The sequence below is a fragment of the Callithrix jacchus genome, chromosome 4 (assembly GCF_049354715.1).
Source record: "Callithrix jacchus isolate 240 chromosome 4, calJac240_pri, whole genome shotgun sequence".
Lineage (NCBI taxonomy): Eukaryota > Metazoa > Chordata > Mammalia > Primates > Cebidae > Callithrix > Callithrix jacchus.
In genome coordinates this window covers 23324035-23349337 of record NC_133505.1, presented here as the reverse complement: position 1 = coordinate 23349337, position 25303 = coordinate 23324035, and the positions used below count along the sequence as shown (strand labels likewise).

At 46.2% G+C, this 25303-nt stretch overlaps 1 protein-coding gene across 24 annotated transcripts in view; it reads left to right on the top strand.

Annotated features, from left to right (window-relative positions):
* RREB1 (ras responsive element binding protein 1) overlaps positions 1-25303 on the top strand; it is a 203226-nt gene that overhangs the window by 48294 nt on the left and 129629 nt on the right. For 7 of the 24 annotated variants that reach the window (XR_013533773.1, XR_013533769.1, XR_013533777.1 and 4 more), the window contains exon 1: positions 5964-6253. The exons of 4 other annotated variants lie outside the window; for them this stretch is intronic. The gene's annotated coding sequence lies outside the window, so the exon portion shown is untranslated. 13 more of the 24 variants (XR_013533774.1, XR_013533770.1, XM_078368418.1 and 10 more) reach the window with 5 other exon arrangements.

Here is a 25303-nt window from a genome sequence, read left to right as displayed (position 1 = left end):
AGTCTCATCACCTATCTTAAATATTATATCCAGTCAAGCTATAATCCTTACTGGTCTCAGAATGGGACCCATAATTTGTTACAGTTGTGCCCTTGCACCTGCTGCTGTTTTTAATTCACAGTCTTCATCTACTGAATTTCTAGCCATTCTCCATGGCCCAAATCCATTACTTTCTCTTCCATGAAGCTCTTCTTGATCACTCTTCTTAGAAGTGATCTTGGCTGGGCGTGGTGGCTCACAGCTGAAATGTCAGCACTTAGGGAGGCCAAGGCGAGTGGATAACCTGAGGTCAGGAGTTTAAGACCAACCTGGTGAAACCCTGTCTCTACAAAAATACAACAATTAGCCGGGCATGATGGTGGGTGCCTGTAATTCAGGCTACTCAGGAGGCTTGAGATAGAATCGCTTGAACCCAGGAGGTGGAGGTTGCAGTGAGCTGAGATCGTACCACTCTACTCCAGCCTGGGCAACAGAACCAGACCATGTCTCAAAAAAAAAAAAAAAAGCGATCTTGGCGGGGCATGGCGGCTCACACCTGTAATCTAGCACTTTGGGAGGCCAAGGTGGGAGTATCACTTGAGGTCAGGAGTTCGAGACCAGCTTGGCCAACATAGTGAAACCCCATCTCTACTAAAAATACAAAAATTAGCCCGGCATGGTGGTAGGCGCCTGTAATCCCAGCTGCTCGGGAGGCTGAGGCAGGAGAATTGCTTGAACCTGGGAGGCAAAGGTTGCAGTGAGCTGAGATCACACTATTGCACTCCAGCCTGGGCAACAGAGTGAGACTACATATCAAAAAAAAAAGTGATCTCTTTGCTCTGAACTCCTGGATTTTGTATGTATTTAATTTTTTTAATATGTTAGACTACGTCTCACAAAAAAACGTGGTATCTTTGCTCTGAACTGAATTTTTATGCATTTAATTTTGTTTTGTTTTGTTTTTGAGATGGAGTTTCACTCTTGTTGCCCAGGCTGGAGTGTAATGGCATGATCTCGGCTCACCACAACCTCCACCTCCCGGGTTCAATTGATTCTTCTGCCTCAGCCTCCCGAGTAGCTGGGATTACAGGCATGCACCACCACATCTGGCTAATTACTGTATTTTTAGTAGGGACGGGGGTTTCACCATGTTGGCCAGAAAGATCTCGGTCTCTCGACCTTGTGAGCTGCCCCCCTTGGCCTCCCAAAGTGCTAGGATTATAGGTGTGAGCCATCGCACCTGGCCTAATGTTTTTTATTGTATGTTGTTTTGCATTTCATGACTATATCATGAGAATGTAGAGATTAGATTGCAAGCTATTTTAAGGCACAGATTATAAATCACCCACTTTTGTATCAGTTCTCCACTATAGAACCTAGCACGATTCCATCTATGTATATACATCTCTGCTTTATTGGGATATAACTCACATACCATACAATTCACCCATTTAAAATGTACAATTCAATGGATTTTCAGTATAGAGTTGTACCCCCTAACCACAATCAATTTTAGAACATTTTAATTTTAATTAGTTTAAATTTTTTTGAGACAGGGTCTCACTCTGTTGCCCAGTCTGAAATCCAGAGGCACACACATGGCTCACTGTACCCTTGACCTACCAGGCTCAAGTGATTCTCCTGCCTCAGACTCCTAAGTAGCTGGGACTATAAGCACGTGCTGCCATGTTTGGCTAAGTTTAAAATTTTTTTTTGAGAGTCTTGCTTGTCACCCAGGCTGGAGTGCAATGGTCTGATCGATGTCAGCTCACTGCAACCTCTGCCTCCTGGGTTCAAGCTATTCTCCTGCCACAGTCTCCCTAGTAGCTGGGATTACAGGCACCTGCCACCACGCCAAGCCAGTGTTTTGTATTTTTAGTAGACACAGGGTTTCACCATGTTGGCCAGGCTGGTCTCAAATCCCTGGCCTCAAGCAATCCTCATGCCTTGACCTTCCAAAGTGCCGGGATTATAGGCAGGAGCCACCTTGCCTGGTCTACTACGCTGTTCTCGTTTTGTTTTGTGAAGGGGAAGTAAGACATTTCTTACACGGTAGAGTGAGAGGGAGTGGGAGAATGGGTAGGGGGAAGAGAGAGGGAGAGAGGTGGAGAGGGGAGGGAAAAGGGGGAGGGGGTGGGGAGGAGGAGAGGAGTAGCTTGGCCTACTAAATTTTTAGCATCCCAAAAAGAAACTCCACACATTAGCAGTCAATCCCCACTTCTTCCTAAGTCTTCAGTTCTAGGTAACCATTAATCTACTTTCTGTCTCTATCGATTTGCCAATTCTGGACATTTCACATAAATGGAATCATCCATGATTTGTCCTCTTGGGTCTGACTTCTTTCATTTAGCATAATGTTTTCAAGATTCATCCATGTTGTATTGTGCATCAGTACTTCATTCCTTTTGATGGCTGAGTAACAGTCCATTTATGGCTATATATCCATCCAAGAACTGATGAATATTTGAATTGTTTCCACTTTTTAGCTATTATGAATAGTGCTTTTCTGAACTATTTTGTGTGGACATATGTTTTCATTTCTTGTTTATGTACTTAAGAGCAGAATTGCTAGGTCATATGGTAACTCTATGTTTAACATTTCCAGGAACTGCCACGCTATTTTTCAAAGTGGCTGCATCATTGTATATTCTCATCAGCAATGTATGAAGGTTTCAATTTCTCCATACTCTCTTCAACACTTACCTTTATTATTATTATTATAAACATCTAGTGGGTGTGAAGTAGCATTTCATCATGGTTTAAATAGCATGACTCTTTTGCACAGGTGGTTTGACTGAAGTTTATTAATTAGCTAGAAATGAGAAACACAGGGCTCAGCCAGCATCATTATACTCTTTTTTTTTTTCAGTCTTGTTACCTAGAGTGCAGTGGTGTGACCTTGGCTCATCGAAACTTCTGCCTTCTGGGTTCAAGGGATTCTCCCACCTCAGCCTCCTGAGTAGTTGGAATTACAGTCAGGCACCACCAGGCCTGGTTAATTTTTTTGAATTTTTAGTAGAGATGGGGTTTCTCCATGTTGGTCAGGCTGGTCTTGAACTCTCGACCTCAGGTGATCTGCCTGCTTTGGCCTCCCAAAGTGCTGGAATTACAGGAATGAGCCACTGCGTCTGGCCTGTACTCCAATTTTTAAAATAAAACTTCTAGCCAGGTGCAGTGACTCATACCTATAATCCCAGCACTTTAGGAGGCCAAGGCAGGTGGATCACCTGAGGTCAGGAGTTCAAGACCAACCTGGCCAATATTGGTGAAACCCCCGTCTCTACTAAAAATAGAACAATTAGCCAGTCATGTTGGTGAGTGCCTGTAATTCCTGCTACGCAGGAGGCTGAGGCACCAGGATTACTTGAAACTGGGAGGTGGAGGTGGCAGTGAGCAGAGATCGTGCCCCTGTACTCCAGACTGGGCAACAGAGCAAGACTCTGTCTCAAAAATAAAAAATAAATAAATAAATAAAATATAACTTGTAATAGGCTGAGCACAATGGCTTACACCTGTAATGTCAGCAATTTGGGAGGCTGAGCTGGGAGGATCACTTGAGCCCTAGAGCCTGAGACCAGCCTGTGCAACATAATAAGATCTCCTCTCTACTAAAACTTTTTAAATTAACTAGATGTGGTGGCATGCACTGCAGTTCCAGCTACTTGGGAGGCTTAGGTTGGAGGATCACTTGAGATCAGAAATTTGAAGCTGCAGTGAGCACCACCACCACACTCCAGCCTGGGCAAGAGAGTGACACTCTGTCACTCACACACACGCACACGCACACACACAAAATTTAAAAAGCTGTAGTAAAACTTTTCACTCTTTTTTGTTGCCAGTATTTTCTAGATGGCATTATACAGGTGGCAATTTGTCATGAAAATTCATATAGCATTGGAGATTTGAATAGACTTTACAGAATAGCAAAATTACACATAAAATTCCAACTTTGATATTTTTCCTATTCAAAACTTATCCCTGAATGGGGAGATCAGGAAAGGCTAGCTCCTGAATCAGAGGCAGAGTGAGTAAATAAAGTAGCATTCCCCACAGGGCCCTTCCTCTGCCCTCATTGGAACACATTACAAGTTAGAAACACAAGATACCTATTCTATGATGGCTATGTGAAATATTATTCCTGTCTAGAGACCTGCTCATCTCCTCCATCACAGGCCTGTCTTCAAAAAAGCATTGGATAATACATTTGGGGGGAGGGAGGAGGGGGAGGCTCAGAAAAATACAACTGCTAAAATTTCTCTGGATGGAGTTTTCTTCAGTAAACAGTAGACCTTGGGAAACATAACAGGTTCTGAAAACTTAATTTTGATGACTGAAAGTCAGAGAAACAGCCAGCTGAATCAGTTCCTTCTTGGGCAGTGGTTTAGCCTACTCATCTCGTATCAGACCTAATGGTCCAGCTGCTTTTCTAAAGTGTTCTATTCTGGCCAGGACCCATCCCAAGACAGACACTTCTGTCTGCAGTCCTGAAAACTACAGGTCAATGGAAGGCCTCAAACTGAAGGCCCACAATTGGGCTTACAATTCTCCAACTCTCCGTGGTGTTCAAGCCTTCTCGGAGGAGCCAGGGTCAAAGGTCATAGTAAATAGAAAGTAGCCAGCTTTCTGCCTGCATAACATCATCTTGCCTAACCAGACTCAAACGCTTAATTTTACAGTAGTATTCTTTGCACATTCTTTAGAATTGTGTGTGTGTGGGGGGGGGGGTGGTGTTTATTTTCAACAACCACAATCACCCTTATCTTTCTGAAGATGTTTCCAAAGGCCGAGAACAGGCCCCTTTCAGAACCTCAGTAGGAGAAGTATTAACAGTTGGAAGCATGTCAGCTGCTTTATGGAGGAAGCACAGCCCAGGCCTGGTTTTTCTGGGCTCCGTGATAACTTGGGGCAAGGCAGCCAGTGCGAAGCGTGGTGGCTGGAGCTGGAGAGCGGCTTGGAGAAGGGCCCCTGCTTTTCAGAATTGAAACAGGAGCTCTCTGAGAGAAAGAGATACTGCGTGTGGCTTCTCTGAAGCCTTGGAGGGCGACGTGGATGACACAGCATCAGCCATTCCATCGCGGGGTGGGGACACAGTGGCAGCAGGAGCCGTCCTCAGCCTCTGGCGGGCACGCAGTTCCCTGCTGAAGCATCCTTTGTGGGGTGTGGGTAAGGGAAGGGGACCAAACTCGAGTCGGAGTTACGTTTGTTAGACGGAGAGCACGCTCAGGGCGGCAGCCCCAGAGTAAGAAGGATGGCCCCGGGAGAGAAACAGCTCGAAGCTGGGGGCGGGGTGAAGCGCCTGCTCCCTCATCTCTTGCCCCATCATCCACTCGCCCCACCTGGATGCAGAGCGAGGACCGCGTGTAAAGGAAACGGCGCGGGCGGGGCTCCTCCTCGCAGATGCCTTGGAGACCCAGAGGGGCGGCGCCAGGCCAGGGACCCCGAGCCCCACGCCCCTTATCCCCACAACCCCCGCGGCTCCGAGGCGCCCCTCTCGCAATTCAGGGGCATCACCGTGTCTCCCCCGCCTACGTTAAAATAGTGAAACTGCGGAGTGAAGTGATGGAAAGTCGGGGGCGGGGAGTCGCCCGCGGCGAGGGGCTGCAGGGGAGGGGCCGCGGTGGCCAGAGAAGGTGGCGGGCGAGCCACCGGCCGATGGGGAACGCCCTCAGCCGCAGCCTCTGGGACCCTTCCCCTCGGGCAACCCGTCCCTCCCCTGCCTGGCCCTGGCGCCTAGGGAGGGCGTAGGGCAAACCTGGCGCTGCGGTGGGGGGTGGGGAGGGGACTCCATCTCCATCCCTCTCGGGATGGCAACTTCAGTCACACTGCTAAAGTCGGGGCAGGGGCGGCCGTGGGGACAGGCGGGTACCGCGGTCCTCCCCCTCAGCCCCCCCAGTCTGAGCGCCGCCGCCGCCGCCGCGGCCGCTCAGTAACACGTCCCCAGGAGACTCGCAGGAGCAACACGTGATGTGTCTACTTATCAGGGTGAGAGGGGGAGAGCGAGACTCCGAGCGTGCGGGCGAGGAAGCTGGGCGGGGGGCCGAGACGGGGGCCAGGACGACGGCTGGGGCGCCGGGGTCGCCAGCTCCTCGCCCACCTCCCTCCCTGTGGGAGAAGAGGAGGAGGGGAAGTGACTGCGGAGTTGATGAACTTTGCACATCCAGAAACGCCATTTTGATTCCTTTTCCGGAACAAGTTTGCATCTCTCCTCGGTCTCTCCCTGAAGCCCACCGGTCCCCAACGCATCATGTCTGGGAGCCAAGCGCCCTGCCCGGCCGTAAGTACGTGCCCCGGGTTCCGACTCGCGGTACTCCGGCGGCAGCGAGACGTCTGGGGCACAGCCGGAGCGACCTTTAAAAGAACTTTGGGGATGGGGAGGGTGAAGTCTGCAGAGCGCGTTGTACTTTTGAAACGGCGTGTCCCGAAGCCGGGGACCCGCACGCCCCACGCTGCGCAGCGTGCGCTGGGACCGGCGGGGCGGCCAGGGATGAGCGGGGCAGCCCTCTCCCCTCGGGCTGCGCGCAGGGCCGTTCCTCCTCCTCCTCCTCCCCTTCCTCCGCTCTTTTCCCTTTCCCGAGCCGCCGGCTCTGCCAACCAGCTCCCAGCGCTAGCCGCCGCAGCGCCCCGCCAGCAGGACCTGATGCGCATCCATATTAGCCGTCCGAGCGCAGGAATCCGGCCCGACCCGCGCCGCCGAGTTTATTTTTAACCAGCACCGCCGGGACTCGGATGGTGCGCGCACCGCCGGCCAGAAACATCTTCCCAGCGCGGCTCTCCATCTTCCGCCCTCTCTCCCCCGACATCCTCCCCCCCATGTGGGAGGGGAAACTTTTCTTCTACATACTTTCGAGTCCCTCTTGGGCCGGGAAGCGCGGAGATGACGGCACCCGCCCGCCTGCCGCCGCCGCAAGGTATCCGGGGGTGCCCGCTTGGGGGTGCCTGCCCTGGGTGCTCGCGTGGGGGTGCCTGCTCGGGGCTGCTCGGTGGGAGCATCCGCCGCGCCCTGCTCTGAGGACTTTGATCTTCCCGGGCGGACGGCGCCGGTTGGGAGGGGGCCGCGGGCAGTCCCGCGCCTTCACGGATTCCCGGCTGGCGGTCGTAGTCTCGCGGACCACCGCCCCGTGGGGCCAGGGGAGGAGGGGACCCGGCTTGAGCCGTGCGGGAGCGTATTGTTCACTCGCCCTTCCGTTGGCGGGGTGCGTGTTTTCGTGGGAGCTCTCAGTGTGGAGCTAGCCTGTATCGCGAGGGGGGTGGGGGGCTCGGCGCCCGGCGCCGTCACGAGCACAGGAAGGAGGCCGGGAGCATCCGAGGCGGGGCCGGCCGCCGGGGCTCGCTCCACAGCTGGGCTGTGGAGCGCGCTTGGAAACTTTTGTCCGCCGCCCGCTGGACCAATTTTTCGGGAGTTCTGGGGCTTCCCTTTCTCCACCATCCCGGCCCCCGGAGTAGAGCTGGGTTGGGGGAGGGGACCTGTTGCTGCCTCCCCACTTCCCGCACCAGCCTCGGGCCCGGCCCCCCGCGCCCCCCTCCCCGCTCGCGGTCTCTTAGGAAACTGCGACCTTAATGGTTGCTAAGGAGCAGGGGAGGTCCTTCCCGTCGCCGACCCCCTCCCTTGAAAGCGGCGAGTTTTCTGGACCGGGCCAAGGGCGCTTCGAGGATGAGACCTGCTCCGCGGCCGCGCGTGAGTGCGGGGCGCGTCGGCGGAGCCCACGGATCGGTGGGGCAGCTTTCCTCTCCAGGAGAGGCAGGGAGCTGGGGGGGGGGGCGCGGGAACCCCACGGGGTGCGGGCCGGGCTGGCGGGCGGGTCGCTTGACAGGCGCTGCGTGCTGCTCGCGCCCCTCGGCCGCAGTGCATCCGTGATGGGTTATAAAAGAGGAGGAAAAGTATTTCTCCTTGCTCAGCAGATTTACCCTCCCTCGCTCCTTACTGGTTAGGAGATAGAACGTGAGCCCAGATCCGGACGAGCAGTTCACATTCCATTACGAAATTCTACACGGCTTCAGAGCCAGCAGCAGCACACATTCGGGGCACTTTGGAGGGGTTTTCTTCTTTTGAGGATGCTCCTAATGCTGCTACTGCTGCTTGTGGTGGTGGTGGATGTGGAGAGAGGCAGAAGGGTGAATAAAAAAATACAACGTTTTGGTATGTTGAAAAACCTGTCGGGGGTTTTCCTTAGTAGAAAATTGAAGCCTCGTTCTTGTTTTAGAGTTTAGATTTAAGCTTAGCTCTTTAAAAGCCAGTGGAAATAAAGTTTACCTGTTGAATGGGGTTGCTGGAAATAGCGAGGAATTTCTGTCTTAAGACGACTTGAAATGATTTGTGTAAAAGAGTTGCTAGTGCATTCCCATAGTTTTGAGATTTTTCCCCCCCTTTATATATATAGGGGACCCTGCATGGGCACGAGTTGATTCTGAAATGAATTTAATGGAAGTGGAAGGTGGGGAAAAGAGAACTGCCAAGAAAAGAATGCCGTTTTTTTTTTTTCACACCCGTGAAAATCATCCTCTAGATTTGGTGCCTTTTCAAGTAGGCAGGTATAGTTTCTAACACATATCTCAACCCGGAAGTCTGAGTTAGAGGCCAATGTGTTGGCTAAAATCTCTTTGAAAAATAAACGTTGAGTTCTGTACTACCTACAAGAGTCTACAGAACTTTTGAAGGAATGCCTTCAAACTATTCTACAAGTAATTTTTACAAAGACTGATCACCAATTTTAGGGGTGGGGTGTGTGTGTGTGTGTGTGTGTGTGTGTGTACCTCTGCCTCTTGGAGGGAGCCTTCTGGGTTCCCGCTGATGGGTCCTGCTTTGATGTGCTTTGAGCTTTGGTTACACTGATGAATTAAACATTTGAATAGCTTTAATCAAGTTTTAAATGTGTTAAAAAATACCTTTCCCCCATTTTTACAAAATAAAGGGAGAGAAGAACTCTTTGATTTAGTTATTTGCTTAGCTTTTGCTCCATTTTAGGTTAATGAACTTGCATTGTCTTATTCTTAAAAATACTGCTAAACTGGTTGCATTTTAGAATGTCTTGTCTTTAAAGAGGATTTGCTGGATGTATAATACTCTTTAAGAAATGCTGCTGATGCTTACTGTTATGTGGAATATCATTCTCTGGGTTTTTCTGGATACTCCTTTATTTCTTTTCAGAAAATCAGATGGCAGACAAGTGTTTGTTATGTGGTGGGGAACATGGGTCTTACTGAGCTGGTACAGGTGGTGTATCCATTCCTAACTAGTTACATCATCCAAGTGACCTTTTAATTGAAGGGTCTTTTAAATTTCTTCAGGCAGACTTGTATCCAACACAGGTACAGCATGTTGAAGGAAGAAAGTAAACCTAACCTTATTAGTCCTGCATCTGATCAGCAGCAGTTTATTGGTTACCTGCTGTGTGCCAGGCACTGTACAGTGTAGCTGCCCTTAGGTGGTTTTTGTTCTTCAGTTTTGAACTGTTGTGTTGTTCCATTTCTGAGTTCGGTTTGGAAGTCTTTGCTTGCTGTCTTATGCTCACTTGCTAACATCGTTTATCACCTTCAGCTAAGGAAATGTCCAGTTAATGAAATTTTAAAATGCTACCCTTCTAGGGTTTTGCATGGCATAATTAATATAAATTTAACTCCTATAAAAATTGGTTAAATATATTCTTTGGAAACAAGTGAATTCTTTTGATGTTTCTATTCATTATCCTTCTGAAAAGTAGGTGGTGCTTAGAAGGTCATAGGATAAGGGTTGCTAAGCAGCTAAACAGAAGGATGCTAAAATTAACCGAAGCATTTTTGAAAGGGAATCCTTCCCTGTTTTACTTTATTTACTAGGTTTAATTAATTTCTGAATCTTCTATGTCCTTTGACCTGGGAAGGTAGGATGTTAAAGTTTGTTTTGTTTTCACTGTTTTATTTAAATTATCTCTTTCTTTTGCAAGTGTCATTAATTGAAGTTCAGTACTCTCTACCAGCCTTGTGGTGTCAGATGGCAGCTCATCTGGTGGACTTCTTGTCTATTACCACTGTGTTCAGGTTAAACCTTCCTGAGGATTTGTGTATATAGTATCCCCTCATTTCTAGTGTTAACTGATTCCTTGGTTTGTTTTGAAAATTCTACATAATCCATAAAGTTATGTCTTTTATTCTGAATCAAACAGATTTGTATTAAAAAATAGAAATACAATTTAGTATCAATAGAAAGTATGCAATATAGTTTGTCCTGATAAGGGCACAATAGCTTTCTTTCCCCCTTTACTGAGATTACCATTCCCTGAGATTAGGTTTTGTTGGGGCTCCTCCTCCATTTCATTCCACCTCCCTGGTGCAGCTTATTCCCCCCAGTTCATAGATAACTTTTTAAAAATGATTATATTAGGTTTAGAATATTTTTGGAAGGACTGGCCAAATGTTAGAAAACAAAAATAGGTGTAATGTACATTACAAGTATGTTCAAGGATCTTTAAATTTTTCAGTGAGATAAAATGGTTGAAATCTAATTGAATCCATGATTGGTAACCATCATCTCTTGGTTGAATAGTAAGCCTTGTAAGCCAAAAGTTTCCCTGCTTGAAGGTCAATTTGTGTACATCTGACCTATTGAACAGGCAGTGTTGAGTCATATTTTTATATCCAAATATAATTAAGAAATTGATAAATGAGTTTTCTTTTTTTCTCTTTCCTGATTTAGAGAGTGATTTTTGAGAAGTAGCCATGGCATTTTTCAAGGAGCAAGGGTCTGGGAGTGATTTCCACACGGAGGTGTGGGTTGTGGGGACCTCCCCTTATATCAAAGGTAAAGGGTGCACTATGTGAAACCCAGAGGGAGGCATATGGTGTGCTCTCTGAAATACATCGCTTATTTTTAATTCCCCCCGCTCCCATAGAAGGCAGAATACAGAAAGGAAAACTGCTGATGTTTTCAATACTACCGAGATGGAAGAATGAGGAAGGTGGAGAGGGGTTTTTCCTTTTATGTTAGCAGCCCTGCCAGCAGTGTCATTGACTGCGCTCCAGTTTCTCTCGTCACGTTCCCTCGTATTCAGTCTGGTCTGAACTGCAGCTGAGTGTAGCTGGGGATTGCACTCTGCTGTTGGCAGTGGCGGGTGGGGGTGAGTTGGAGGGGGAGGAGGAGACTGGTAGCGACTGGTGCATCTTGTTTTTGGTGGGACTTCAACGGTACTGAAGTTAGCCAGTCTGCCCATCAGTAAAGGTGGCTGCCTGTGAATAGGTACTTCAGACAAAAGCAGTGGGAGAGGGTGGAGACTGTTTGTTCAGTGTGATTCAAGCAAGTAATGCTAAGAGAATTTGAAAACCTCTGTAAAGTCCCAGGACTGGGTACTTACTGACTGCTCCTGCAGGGATTCACCTGAGGGCTTGCAGACATCATGAGGGTGGGTGGAGAAAGAGAATGAAAACCCCCACAGGCATTGTCAGACAGCCAGACTGAAGAGAAAACGTCTCAGTGGGGGTAATTAGATAAAGCTTTTAAATGCTCTATTTGTTTTTCCCTAGCTTGCTTGGTATTTCATCTCATTTTCCCCTTTTCAGACTATGGAATAGGATTGTTTTAAAAGTGTGTGATACTTCTGGTGGTTTAATCACTTTAAAATGTTTCTTTTTTATTCAGCTATACCTTCTAGGACTTAGTTAACTTCACCCTGCTTTTGTGGAAGGCCTTTAGCAAAGATTTCCAAGTTTATGCTTAGAGGAACACTGTGAGAGTTGGGTGGGTATGTTGACCCATTTTACAGCTGTGCTGTGGTCCACCCAGGGGCTGATAATAAATCAAATGTGGAACCCAGAACTCCTAACTCCAGCCTAGCTCTGTAGAACAGCTGCTTTTTAGAGTCAGCTTGACCTCCAGAGGACTTAGCAGCATTAAATATATACTGCCTGTTTTTCTCCATGTGTTTTTTTTAAATAGGACCAGATCCTTTTCAAAATAAGCCCAATTGAGTTTGAAGTTATAAGGAAATTTAAAAAAAAAAAAAAAGCACTTTAGCTCTTGGTAGCATTTTTGTTGATGAATGTGATGATATGTATCTTTTTAGTGGCCTTTCTACCTCGTGGGATTGTTGTAAGGCTAAAGTAAGTGTTCCAGAAAGTCAAAATCTATATATGGAAGAAAGTGGTATATTTTGAGTTCAGGAAACTTTGTGGTGTCCACTCTGGATTTCCTTTCTAGAATTTTGTACAACTCCAGTATCCTAGTCAAACTTTACCTAGGCGTTTATGTTCAAATTGGGGAAATGCAGCACTTTGTTTTTGCTTTTAGTGCTGGGAGACTAACAGAACTAGCAATTCTTAATGTTCACTTAGGGATGTTTTTTTTTGGGGGGGGGGGTCGCGGAGTCTTGTTGTTGCCAGGCTGGAGTGCAACCTCCTCCCAGGTATAAGTGATTCTCCTGCCTCGGCCTCCTGAGGAGGTGGGACTGCAGGCACACACCACGACACCCAGCTAATTTTTGTATTTTTAGTAGCATCAGGGTTTCACCATTGGTCAGGCCTGAGGGATGAGTTTTAAGGAAAAAGCAGATGACAGACTTGGGGCTTAGTCTTTGAAGCAGTGGTTCTCAACCTGGTGGTTTTGCCCCCAGGGAACAGTTGGCATTGTCTGGAGACATTTTTAAGTGTTTCTGCGGAGGGGTGGAGGGGGAGTTGCTACTACTGGCCTTTAGTGCATAGACCTCAGAGATGCTGCTCCACATCCGAGTGCACAGAGCAAGCCCCGTATGTCAGCAGAGCTGAGGTTGAGAAAGCCTGCTTGAAAGATATATGGTAGCTGTGGCCTGGGTCTCATCTACAAGTCCACTGGGTGCACTCCCTGTATTGCTTGCGATATATTTAGAAATCTGAAATTCCATAAAGCAAATAAGCTCTTATTTGCCTCTTGAGGTACGATAGTTGGCAAGTTCGAAGTTTCACAGAAAATTTGAGGTTGAGGAAAACATTGACATTAAATGTATTTAAAATCCCCATAGTAAATGAAAGTTCTAGAAGTCATCTACTTTTAAAACAAACCAGATTCATTGGCTCTGTGAAGCTGTTCTGGTAGATGGACGGCTCAGTTTGCTTGCCTTTCTTTCTTTTCTTTTCTTTCTTTCTCTTTCTTTTCCTTCCCTCCTTCCTCTCTCCCTTCTTCCCTTCCTTTCCCTTCCCTTCCTTTCCTTTCCCTCCCTCCCTCCCTCCCTTCCTCTCTCTCTCTTTTTCCTTCTTTCTGTTTGAACTAGCCCTGCTTGACAGTTAATGTCTTTGCTGTCTTCCTTATTTTATTTTTTCAAATTTTTGCAAAATTCTTACATAACCGTCTGCCCTTTTTGTTGGGCAGTGTTTCTGAGCCGGGTCCTCTGTCCATGTATCCCTTCTTGAAAGGGTGGCTGGCTGCCAGCTGCTGTGGTTGGGAGGGATGAGGAGGGAATAAGGGGATGTAGGGTAGGAGGCAGTGATTCTATGTTAAGGGACCCCAGGCCTCAGACCAGAAATATCTAATGTAGTGACAGGAGTGATCTTTTAGCCAACAAGTGCTATTGATCTGACCCTTAGCCTTCCCCCACCCCCTCGCAGCCTATGGCACAGACAGGAGGTAAGGAAACCATGGAGGGGAGAAAAGAACAGGGAGACAGCGACTGAATTCCAGAAAAAGGACTGCCAGTAGTAGACAGTCACCCCCAGAGTGGCCTGAGCTCCCACTCACCTTATAGATGCGTACAATACTTGAAGACAGTTCTTTTTACAATCTTAAGCCAGCAGTCATTCTGTGTTCCATTGGTGTCAGTTGCACTGATGGTGCTCAGGGCCATTGCTCTGCAGTCACCTTTGTAGTCCCATACCTGGGAAATGAGTCCTGTTCCTGCAGAACGCCTCTGCATTCTGGTGTTTTTCTGCCTTCTCTTCTAAACTATAAACTGCCAACTCCCAACTCTGTATCTCCATTTACAACTTCTCCCAAGCTTGAACCTTTTGTCACCCTGATCACCTTGCACGTACCTCACCCTGCAGGTACTTGTAAAAATGAAAGTCCTCTCCCTTCTTTCTGGAAGGTGATCACTATCCACCCAGCCTTCTAGGCTAAGAACCTTACTGCTGTCCTGACACATGTCTCTCCTGCCGCCGTGTTCAGTCAGTCACCAGGCCCTCTGCAAAACCACACTCCAGTCTGGCCCTGGCATTGACTGTTCCATCACTTCTGACCTAAGGCCCTCATCAAGTCACAAACACCTCCCAAGTTAATTTCCTGCCACTAGTCTCTCCCCACTGCAGTTCATCCTGCACTCTGCTGCCAGAATCATCAAAACTAAAGCTGTGTGTGTTGTTTGCCTGCTTAAAAACATCTCTTGGCTCTCTGTTGTCTACAGGAAGAAATCCAAACTCCTTAACTTGGTATACAAGGAACTTCGTCTGCTTCCAGGCCGATTTCTAGTCTCAGCTCTTGTCACTCTCTTCTACCCCACTGCCACACTGAATTGATTCTTACTGCTTCCTGTTGGTTGGATTGTTCATACTGTTGTATCCCCATCCCCTTCCCCCAGCAATAAACATTTCTTACTCTTTTTTCAAGATCCAGCTCAAATACTAACTCTTGTAGGGAGAATTAGCTCTTTGGTCGTGAATAACTTTTGCCACCATCTGTCAAGTCTTGTCTGTTGTAATTTATCTGTTAACATGTTTCTCTCACTTCAAGAATATTTTTCCATCTCCGGTACCTAGAATGACTGCTAGTTGGTGCTCACTCGCCACTGTGTGTTGATTTCTAATACAAAAACGAGTTTTTAAATAAGATTTTGGAGAACAGCCACATATAATTTGGAAGCTAAGGCCTAAATAGTGCTACAAATTCAGTGAAGGAAACGGACATGAACTAACCATTTCAGCATACCCGTCATGCAGAGAAGGTGGTGCTAGGTGGGAAAGAATTAAGTGCGTTGGTGGGAAATAATTTTGAATTACAGAAATTCTAAAATAAAAGTTGGCTCAGCTTAATTTAAAAGTGAAAAAACTTCTTGTTAATGCCTGGTTGCGCTTAAAGTGGTCACACTGGGGCCTTTACTAATTATAACCATTTTTCATGGCTCTTGGTTTGAAGTTTACATTAAATAGGAGAGATGGGCACACAGATCAAAGACCAAAATCATTTCAGAGATCCAATGTGTGGGCCCATTTTCTCTGCTTAGAGTTTTGTTTCATTAGTGGTATGAGTTAATAGGAGTGTTTGTCTGTGTATAATTTAACTTCTGTTTTTTTCCGTTACTCCTAGGATTTAAAACAGAATACCAAGCCAGGAACCTACAGGGTGTAAATCTTGCTTTATGTGTTTGTATGTGTGTGTTATGTGCAGTATACACATGTAATAGTAGTTGATTATAGATCATATTTGTAAAAAATCATTTTTACTGTTTTGGGGGCGCTTCCTTTATTCTGACACTTTATTAAATTTCTCTGAATATACGAAATCAAAATCTGAGTTTTCTTGTGAAAGAGGTAGATATATTTTCAGAAATAGGAGAGATAACCAGGAAGATGCGTGGGTGGGTGAAATACAAAGGTGTGACCCATGCGAATGGGTTTCCTTTTCAAACAATGAATTTTTTTTTTTTTTTTTTTTTTTTTTTTTTTGAGACAGGGTTTCTCTACGTTGCCCAGGCAGGCAGGTCTCAAACTCCTAAACTTCTGGACTCGAGCAGTCCTCCTGCCTCAGCCTGCCAAAGTGTTAGAGATTACAGGTATGAGCCACTGTGCCTGGCATGAATTTAAAAAAGCAAAACCAAACAATGTGTGGAAGTTCTTGGTATAAGATGAAATTCTGGTTGATTAAAAGTATGTTACTAACTTTAATATTTTTAAATAAGCTCTTACTTGCTAACTAGAGTTCAGGCTCCAATCTGGCAGATATATTCAGATACAATATTCTAACATCGGTTTTTTTTTTTTTTTTTGACACGGAATCTCACCCTGTTGCCCAGGCTGGAGTGTAATGGCACGATCTTGGCTCACTGCAGCCTCCACCTCCCAGGTTCAAGTGATTCTTCTGCCTTAGCTTCCTATCTAACATAGTCATATTTATCAGAATGCTTGTATATTTTCCTTTACAATACAGAAAGTAGACTTTTTGTGTGTGTGTGACAGTCTTGCACTGTCTCCCAGGCTGGAGTGCAGGGGTGTGATCTCAGTTTACTATAATCTCCACCTCCTGTATTCAAGTAATTCTGCCTCAGCCTACTGAGCAGCTGGGATTACAGGCTCGCGCCACCACACCCGGCTAATTTTTGTATTTTTAGTAGAGACGGGGTTTCATCATGTTGACCAGGCTGGTCTCAAACTCCTGACCTCAAGTGATTTCGTCCACCTCGGCCTCCCAAAGTGCTGAGATTACAGGCGTGAGCCACTGCTCCCAGCCCAGAAAACAGATTTTTTAAAGTCATTTTTTCTTTTACTTTAGTAATTTTAAATGTTTTGGAAAATAATTTTGAAAACTAGTGAACATCTCAAACAGGTTTTCTATGACTTGGTTAGTTAAATCTGTATGTATTTAGCTACAGTATTTTACTTAAAAGTTTAAATCCAAGTATAATCTAAAGGAGGCTTAACCTGCATGTCTCTGAATTTGATTTGTATTTAATTCATGAAAATAAGGTTTCTGAGAACCATTTGTTAAAAAGCTTAATAAGGCTTCACAACCTTCTGTCCCTAAGTGTCATTCAGTATCAGATTTAGTCTCCTTTTGGAAATAGGCAGGTTTCTACCACCAAATTTGCCAATCCCGTGGTGTTATTTTTAACATTTACAGAGTTTTATTAATTTAATAAATATTTGAATATGTACTATGCAAGGCTACTGTGTTAAACACCAGGCTTGCTGGTATGGGAAAGACAGTTGAAAGCCTCATGGTGTGGCAAAAAGTCATTTTTGGGAAAAAGAAAAAAGCCTCATGGAGTATATATTGCATCGAAAGAGTCAGTGGGCTTGGTGGTTTACACCTGTAATCCCAGCACTTTGGGAGACCAGCCTGGCCAAAATGGTGAAACCTCATCTCTACTACAAAAATTAGCAGGGTGTGGTGGCAGGCACCTGTAATCCCAGCTACTCAGGAGGCGGAGGCAGGAGAATCGCTTGAAACTTGGAAGCAAAGGTTGTAATAAGCCGAGATCATGCCACTGCGCTCCAGCCTGTGACAGATTGAGGCCCCATCTCAAAGAAAAAATGACAGGGCGCGGTGGCTCACGCCTGTAATCCCAGCACTTTGGGATGCCGAGGAGGGCGGATCACCTGAAGTCAGGAGTTCAAGACCAGCCTGACCAACATGGTGAAACCCTGTCTCTATAAAAAAATAAAAGAAACATGTTCAGCAACTAAGAAGTCATTTTTAGCCATGTGCTAAGTACTACAAGTTAAATTGGCCTTTGTGTGTATGGGAGGAGTGGAAGACGCTGGGAGGCAGGTCAAAGGCAGCATCCTGTGGAAGTGACATTTGAGCTAATAACTGAAGGGTGGGTGAGAGGAAAGAATGTCAGAGAACAGCTTGTACAAAGGCCCTGAGGTTGGAGAGAGGTGTGCGTCCAGAGAAGTGAGAGAAAGCACAGTGTGTTTGGAGGAAGACAAGACACAGAACCAGTGAATGAGAAGCATGGTGTGGTAGGTAAGGGCTAGGAACTCTGGGAAGCTATGAAAAGCGTTAGGCCAGAGTAGCTTGATGAGATTTGCATTTTAAAAGATTATTTCTACCCAGAGTTGAGAATAGACTTAGCTAGAAGGAAGCAACTGTTTGTCTTCTGTCTATCAGTTAGAGTGCTGGTTTTTGAAATTTTGAGAAAACCAGTGGTGGCAGTAGAGAAAAGGGAGCTTAGAAGGATTTGATAAAGGTTTAAGAGGTGGGAGGGGCTTGGTGATGAGGTGGGGTGGGGGAAGGGAGACATGACTTCCTGGTCTCTAGCTTCTGCAGCTGAGTGGATGGTGATGCCTCTGACAGGGAAACGCTGAATCAATCAAGGATTTTGAACAAGCTGTGTTCTCTACCTTTTAAAGAGTTCTGTCCCCCCGCCCCGTCTTTTTCTTTTAAGCTGTTTCTTTACTTGCACTGTGTTTTAGTTGGTTAAAAATTATGTACCTAGGCCGGGTGAGGTGGCTCATGCCTGTAATCCCAGCACTTTGGGAGGCCAAAGCCCTGCAGATTGCTTGAGGTTGGGAGTTCGAGACTGGCCTGGGCAATATGTTAAAACCCCGTCTATACCAAAAAAAATATAAAACTTAGTTGGGCATGGTCATACACACCTGTAGTCCCAGACATTCAGGAGACTGAGGTGGGAGGATCACTTGAACCCAGGAGGTTGGGGCTGCAGTGAGCCATGCGCCACTGCATTCCAGACCCCTCCAAAAAACAAAAAAAAAGTGCATAGCATTGATGAAGCATGAACAGTACTTATATAACAGTGAGAAACAGACTTTCTGTTCTTACCAACAGGAAGAAACCAATGGCTGCCTCCTACTCTACCCTTTTTCTTCTTTTAATTTCCTGATGCTAAAAAGGAGCAGGAAAAATATCTTGTAGACGGGCTGAGCTTTTGACTGATTTTTAGATGAGATGTACACCTAATTTTTTTTTTTTTCCAGATAGGGCCTTGCTCTGTCAACAGAGTGGAGTGCAGTGGAGAGATCATGGTTTGCTAGCACCTCAACTTCCCGGGCTCAGGCTATCCTCACACCTCAGCTTCTTGAGTAGCTGGGACCACAGGTGTGCGCCACCACACCTGGTTAATTTTTTTTTTTTTTTTTTTTTTTAAGTTGGAGGCTTGTTCTGTCACCCAGGCTCGAGTATAGTGGCATGATCTTGGTTCACTGTAGCCTCTTCCTCCTGGGTTCAAGTGATTCTCCTGCCTCAGCCTCTCGAGTAGCTGGGATTACAGGCACCTGCCACCAAGCCTGGCTAATTTTTGTATTTTTAGTAGAGACAGGGTTTCACCATGTCGGCCAGGCTGTTCTTAAACTCCTGACCTCGGTTGATCTACCTGCCTCAGCCTCCCAGAGTGCTGGGATTATAGGCGTGAGCCACTGCACCTGGCCTTTTTTGTAAAGATGGGATTTTACTGTGTTGCCCTGGCTGGTCCTGAACTCCTGGGCTCAAGTGATCTGCCCACCTGGGCCTTCCAAAATGATGGGATTACAGGCATGCTACAGGCGTCTCTTTTTTTGGGATGAGTCTCGCTCTGTCGCCGAGGCTGAAGTGCAATGGTGTGGTCTTGGGGTCTTGGCTCACTGCAACCTCCACCTCGTGGATTCAAGCGGTTCTTTTGCTTCAGCATCCTGAGTAGCTGGGATTACAGGTGCCTGCCACCATGCCCAGCTAATTTTTCTATTTTTAGTAGAGATGGGGTTTCACTATTTTGGCCAGCTGGTCTCGAACTCCTTACCTCACGATCTGCCCACCTCAGCCTCCCAAAGTGCTGGGATTACAGGCGTGAGCCACCATGCCTGGCCTAAGGAATTTTTTTTTTTTTAATGGAGTCTCACACTGTCACCTAGGCTGGAGTGCAGTGCTGTGACCTCGCCTCACTGCAGCCTGTGCCTCCCAGGTTCAAGCGATTCTTCTGCCTCAGCCTCCTAGCTGGGAGTATAGGCATGTGCCACCACAGCCAACTAATTTTTTGTATTTTCAGTAGAGATGGGGTTTCACTGTATTCAGGATGGTCTTGATCTTCTGACCTTGTGATTTGTCTGTCTCAGCCTCCCAGAATGCTGTGATTACAGGCATGAGCCACAGCGCCTGCTCTTAGACGTAAATCTTTATAAGAGCACTGACGTTTGTTTTAGTGATGCTTTGTGTAGGAACTAAGCTAGGACTCTCACAGTGGCTCAGGCCTTTTACTTAGCATCAGACCTCCTTTCATGACCCGATTTTCGAAGTTATTTCTTAGTTGGAACCACGTAAGGGACCTCTGTGGTCACCTAATCCCCTTAATATATTAGTTACATCAGTATTTTGCTTGACTTATAATATTTGTGGAAACAAATTTTATTCAGTCAACAGCACTTGGGTGTCTACTGTCCTGGGCCCTCCACTAGATCTGTGGGTGCCAAAGGAAAAGATTTGTTTGACCCCTTCCACAAAGAGTGGAACTTGTCCCTGTGGAGTGATTGTCCAGCCAGTATTTAAATACCTCCGGTGATGGCTGACTTGCTCCCTACCCACTGGCAGTCCCGTGGTTTCTACTACTTTAACTTTTTTTTTAATAGCAAAAAAAAAAAAAAAAAAAAAAAAATATTTTTGGAGCAAAACTGACAGTGATGTGTTTTCCACTGGGTTGGTACACATTAGAAGCTGGAGTGCAGGCGTGCTGCCCTGCTTTATGCAACGCAGGGAGGCAGGGTGCAATCTGGCCCTGAGACCTCCATCAGGGTATGCTCTGGCTGCCCAGCAAGTGGCTGTCTCCTACTTAGGATTTCTGCTTCCCAAGGGAAGGTGCCTCCCTTACTTAGATGCATGGCCTATCCCCTTTTGTGTGACTTGGGCCACCAGCCTTTAAGATAGTATCACATGAAAGTCTTATTGGGTTCCCATTTTGGATAATACTTTTCGCTAATGTCATCGAAATAACCATCAAAACCTCAGGTGAGCCCCATTATTCTCTAAAGACGCTTCTCTTTTATAAGTTATCATCCTTGATGGATATAACCTGAACATCCATTTGGGTCCCAGGTAGCGTTCTCCTACATTGAGGACAACATGAATTTCCATCTGTCTCTTTTTTTTTTTTCTTTAAGCAGTGGAGTTTTGTTGTGTCACCCTTACTGGAGTTCAGTGTTGTGATCATGGCTCACTGCAGTCTCGACCTCCCAGGTTCATCTTTCCACCTCAGCCTCCTGAGTAGCTGGGCCGACAGGCAGGCACCACCATGCCTGGCTAATTTTTAAAATCTTTTTTAGAAGTGGGGTTTTACTGTGTTGCCCAGGCTGGTCTTGAACTCTTGGACTCAAGTGATCCTTCTGCTTTGGCCTCCCAAAATGCTGGGATTACAGGCGTGAGCCACCACAGCTGACCCAGTCCTGTATTTGATCAGATGACTTGAATAGACAGGAACAAAACTCAACAAATACCTTCTGCTCTTCACTTTGTCTGATTGGAATAGCTTGGTGAGGAGATGCTGGGAAGAAATCTCAGCTTAAGCATATTTTTGAGAATTTAAATGTTAAGGTACTCTGCAAACAACTTGGAGTCTTTCACCTCAGTGTGACCTAAGCAGATGTGTAGATTTAGAGGTCAAATGAGAAATTGTGTTATAATTATGGCATACCAGATAATTGTCTTGTTATGAATATCCAAAATTGGTGTTCATAGTACATTTAGAAACCAGTTTCTGGTGACAAGCATATATCAGCTCACTTTCAGATAACCTATCCACAGCTACTTATTTTGGAGACTCCTGAATAGTGGTGACCACACACAGTCTCTGTTGGGTGATGTATTTTACCTTAAACATTTGTGTTTTTGTGTCACTGTGATGTTGCCCCTCGGGGCCCTAGTGTGTTTGTTTCTCTAGGCTTTGGGGTATTGGCATATCTTACATACAGCTGTTTTCTGGATGTGTTAGACCATTGTTGCATCATCTGTGAATGAAAATTGAATGTCTTTTATGTAAAGCTCCCAAGAACCTGAGGAGATTACTGAAATAAGTTAATTAAGAAATACATGGTTTGGAATTTTTGTGAGTTTTCCTTGGAGAAGTTCAGAGTGGCATCAGTTAGGCTAGGCCATGTGCTGTGTCTTAAGGGTATCTGTGATATGTCCCTTCTTTGTGTATCCAAAGGCATTGTCATCTTGCTAAGAATGTGGGATTGGGATACATGATGTAAAAATTACTTTTTCCTCGGAAGAGTGGACACTCTGCCTTAGAAGGAGAAGTGTATGCATGTTTGGTCCTGTTGTGGCCGTAAGTGCTGTACTGGGGTGGTCACCCGTCTGAGAGTTTTGTCATTGATTTCACTTTTTGTTTAAGCAGCTCTTGATGTAGATATGGTGGCCTGTGTGTTCTGAAGCTTTCTTTGTGCCTTTGTCCCTCCATTCTGCCCTAGAGAGTCGATGCTTCTGTGGTCATGTGTTCTTTTGTGGTGTGCTCAACAAAAGGGGGAAGGGTATATGTGTATTGGAAAGATGGTGTGGTTAGCACTGACCAAATTATTTTATTTATTTATTGGACAGAGTGTTCCCTCTTGCCCAGGCTGGAGTGCAATGGCATGATCTTGGTTCACTGCAGCCTCTGCCTCCCAGGTTCAAGTGATTATCTTGCCTCAGCCTCTCAAGTAGCTAGGATTACAGTGCTTGCCACCGCACCTGGCTAATTTTTGTATTTTTAGGAGAGGTGGGTTTCATTCACCATGTTGGCCAGGCTGGTTTCAAACTTGTGACCTCAGGTGATCCACCCGCCTCGGCCTCCCAAAGTGCTGAGATTACAGGCGTGAGCCACTGTGCCTGGTAGCACTGGCCAAAGTATTATATTTAGAAATCATGATTTATTTCATTGTTATCTTTGTAGAAAATGGGATTTTGGAAGGGCTCATTTGGCCAGCTTGTCTCTAAGAAGTCTCATAGTAGCTAGCATTGCCTCATGTCTCTTCAGAAAACTGAGTACACAGAAATCCAGTCCTAAACACCAGAAACTGCAAGTGGTTATATTACAGATTAATCTGTCTAGAGTGCTTTTAAGTTCAACCCACAGCATTCAAGTTAACAGGCTGCCATTGGTGAAAAACATCCCTGGGCCAGGCCTGCCTGTATTTGCTTTAAATCAGGTAAACCAGAAGTTAGGCATTTTAGTTTCTCTTCTGCCCATGCTGGACGTATTACTCCATAGGACTCCATTCTGACATGTCAACAATCTGAAGTTATAGTTTTCACCCTTTGTTGGTTGTTGGGCTTTTCATGTAGAAATACTCCCACGATGGCAGTAGGAGCAGCAGTCGTAAGATTAACATTTATTGAGCCCATACTAGTTAATAGCAGCTTAAATTCTTTTCATGCATCATCTCATTCATTCATCGCAACAATTCTTTGACCCCATGATGTAGATGTAATTGTTGTCCCCATGATTCAGATGAGGAAATTGAGACCCAGAGAGGCAGCTAGCTAGGAGGGCTCAAACTGTGAAGTGTGACTCAGAACTGTGCTTCTGACCCCTGCCAGACTACCCGTCATAGGGACATGATCCATTCACTAAACAAGTACTCACTGAAAACCTGCTGTGTGCAGAACCCTCCTTGTGAGCCACATCCAGGGGAAAACTGTTCTGGCTTGTGTAAACAGCAGATTACAGCTTACCAGTGGAACAGCTTATTCTAGCTGGTATTTGACAGCATAACATAGACCTTCACTTCTGTGATGGTCAGGAGGGGCCATTCAGTGTTTTGTGGAGTGAAAGGCTTGCAAAGGTGGTGTTAGTATACAAACTAGCTGACTGGGATTTGGGTGCCCTAAGAGAAGGGAGGTCAACAAGACTAAAGAAGAAGGCTGGCAGGGAAAGACCTGGTGGAGAGGTAGTGTGAAACACAGGACAAATCCTGCCGAGCAAGGAATTGTCACCTTGTTCCCCTTGGAAAGATTAGAGTGTGGAATGGAGATGATCTTTTGCATGGTGGGAGATGTCCCAGAAATGGAAGAGTGGGGGCTTGGACTCAGGGCTTCCGCTGGTCTTCCATGTGGTTAATGGCGGGGGGGGGGGTCTCCCTTGTCTCTTGAAACCTTTCATGTGGGCACCACTTTTAACCTCCCTGAAAGCACTCAACTCTGTTTCAGACTCATGGGTTGCCCAGTTTTGAAGAGACTCTAAGTTCTATAAGCATTTGGGAATCGAGTTTTGCTTTGGGTAGGGCCAGGTCCATTGTTGTTTTATAATAGTTTATGGTTATTTTATGTAATGTAGAAACTCAAGGTTTTACCTCAGAACTGGTATTGGGGTGAATCTATGGGGTCCAGTGACATGTGGCATGGTTCAAGTGTGTATAGCCTCTGGGAGGTATTGTTTCTTTGTGGTTTTGCTTTTCAAGCAGGAAGAGCCATGTGACTGGACGGCAATGAGAGGAGGCTGCCCTGTCTCTTAGAGTGTGTTTAGGATGGGGGTCCCTGGCGTGCCTTGCTCCTTTGTTGAGGGTGTTGGAGCAAGTTATGGAACTGGCAGATCTTGCATTTCGATGAGTACTTCAAGATCGGTTTCCTGCTTCTTCCTGTCTGCAGAGGAGGACTGTTTTGAAACTAGTAACAGAATTACATCTTATATGCTACCAGCTCAGTTACAACTGACCTATCTTCTTTATTTACTACTATTATTATCATTGTTATTTTGCCCATGGCAGCTGGGTAGTTTCAGCTAAATAATAGTGAAAAGCAATCTGGATTAGGAGGCCAGCATTCTGGGCTCCTTTTTTCCCATCTGTGGAATATCACCATCAGCGAACCTGCATCAGGAACTGTTTCTTGACACCTGCTCTGGAAACTCAAAGATGGGTAAACATGGTCCCTGCCCTAAAACTCATCAGTGCCTCATAACCAGCAAGGACAAGTGGAGGGGGCCTGCGAGTGGGAAGTGGTTGGGAAAAGAGGAAGTGATGCCCTCAGATGTGCAGGGCTTGCCACGTGGAGGAGAAGGATGTGGGGAAGGGAAAACGTCCTTCTAGGCAAAAAGCAGTTTAAGTACAGGCCCTGGAGTAAGAAAATACAAGGTTTTGGCCGGGTGGGGTGGCTCATGTCTGTAATCCCAGCACTTTGGGAGGCTGAGGTGGGCCAATCATGAGGTCAGGAGTTTGAGATCAGCCTGACCAATGTGGTGAAACCCCGTCTCTACTAAAAGTACAAAAATTAGCCGGGCTTGGTGGCAGGTGCCTGTAGTCCCAGCTTCTCAGGAGGCTGTGGCAGGAGAATCCGCTTGAACCTGGGAGGCAGAGGTTGCAGTGAGCTGAGGTCATTGCGCTACTACACTCCAGCCTGGGCAACAGAGTGAGAGGCTTAGTTGAGGACAGGGTAGGGCAAGAAGTGGGATGTGACTAGAGGATAGGGCTTAGGCGTGTTGTATTGAGTTGGGATGATGAAAGGTGTTGGCCCTGGAAAAATGGACAGGGGCTTGGTGATGGAGGCCATTGTGAGCCGTCAAATGCTTTGGAGCAAGACTGTGACATGAGCAGCTCTGTGGTTCAGAGGACTGCTAACCCTTTAGAAAATTTAAGTCAGAGAGGAGACAAGGTGTTTACCAAAATGCAGTGTGAACTTGGAATTTGGTACTTTCTTTAATGGAATAATTTTTTCCCTTTTTTTTTACAAGAGATTTTTCAGCATGGGACATGTGGGCTGTTTTCCCAAGCCTTGTTA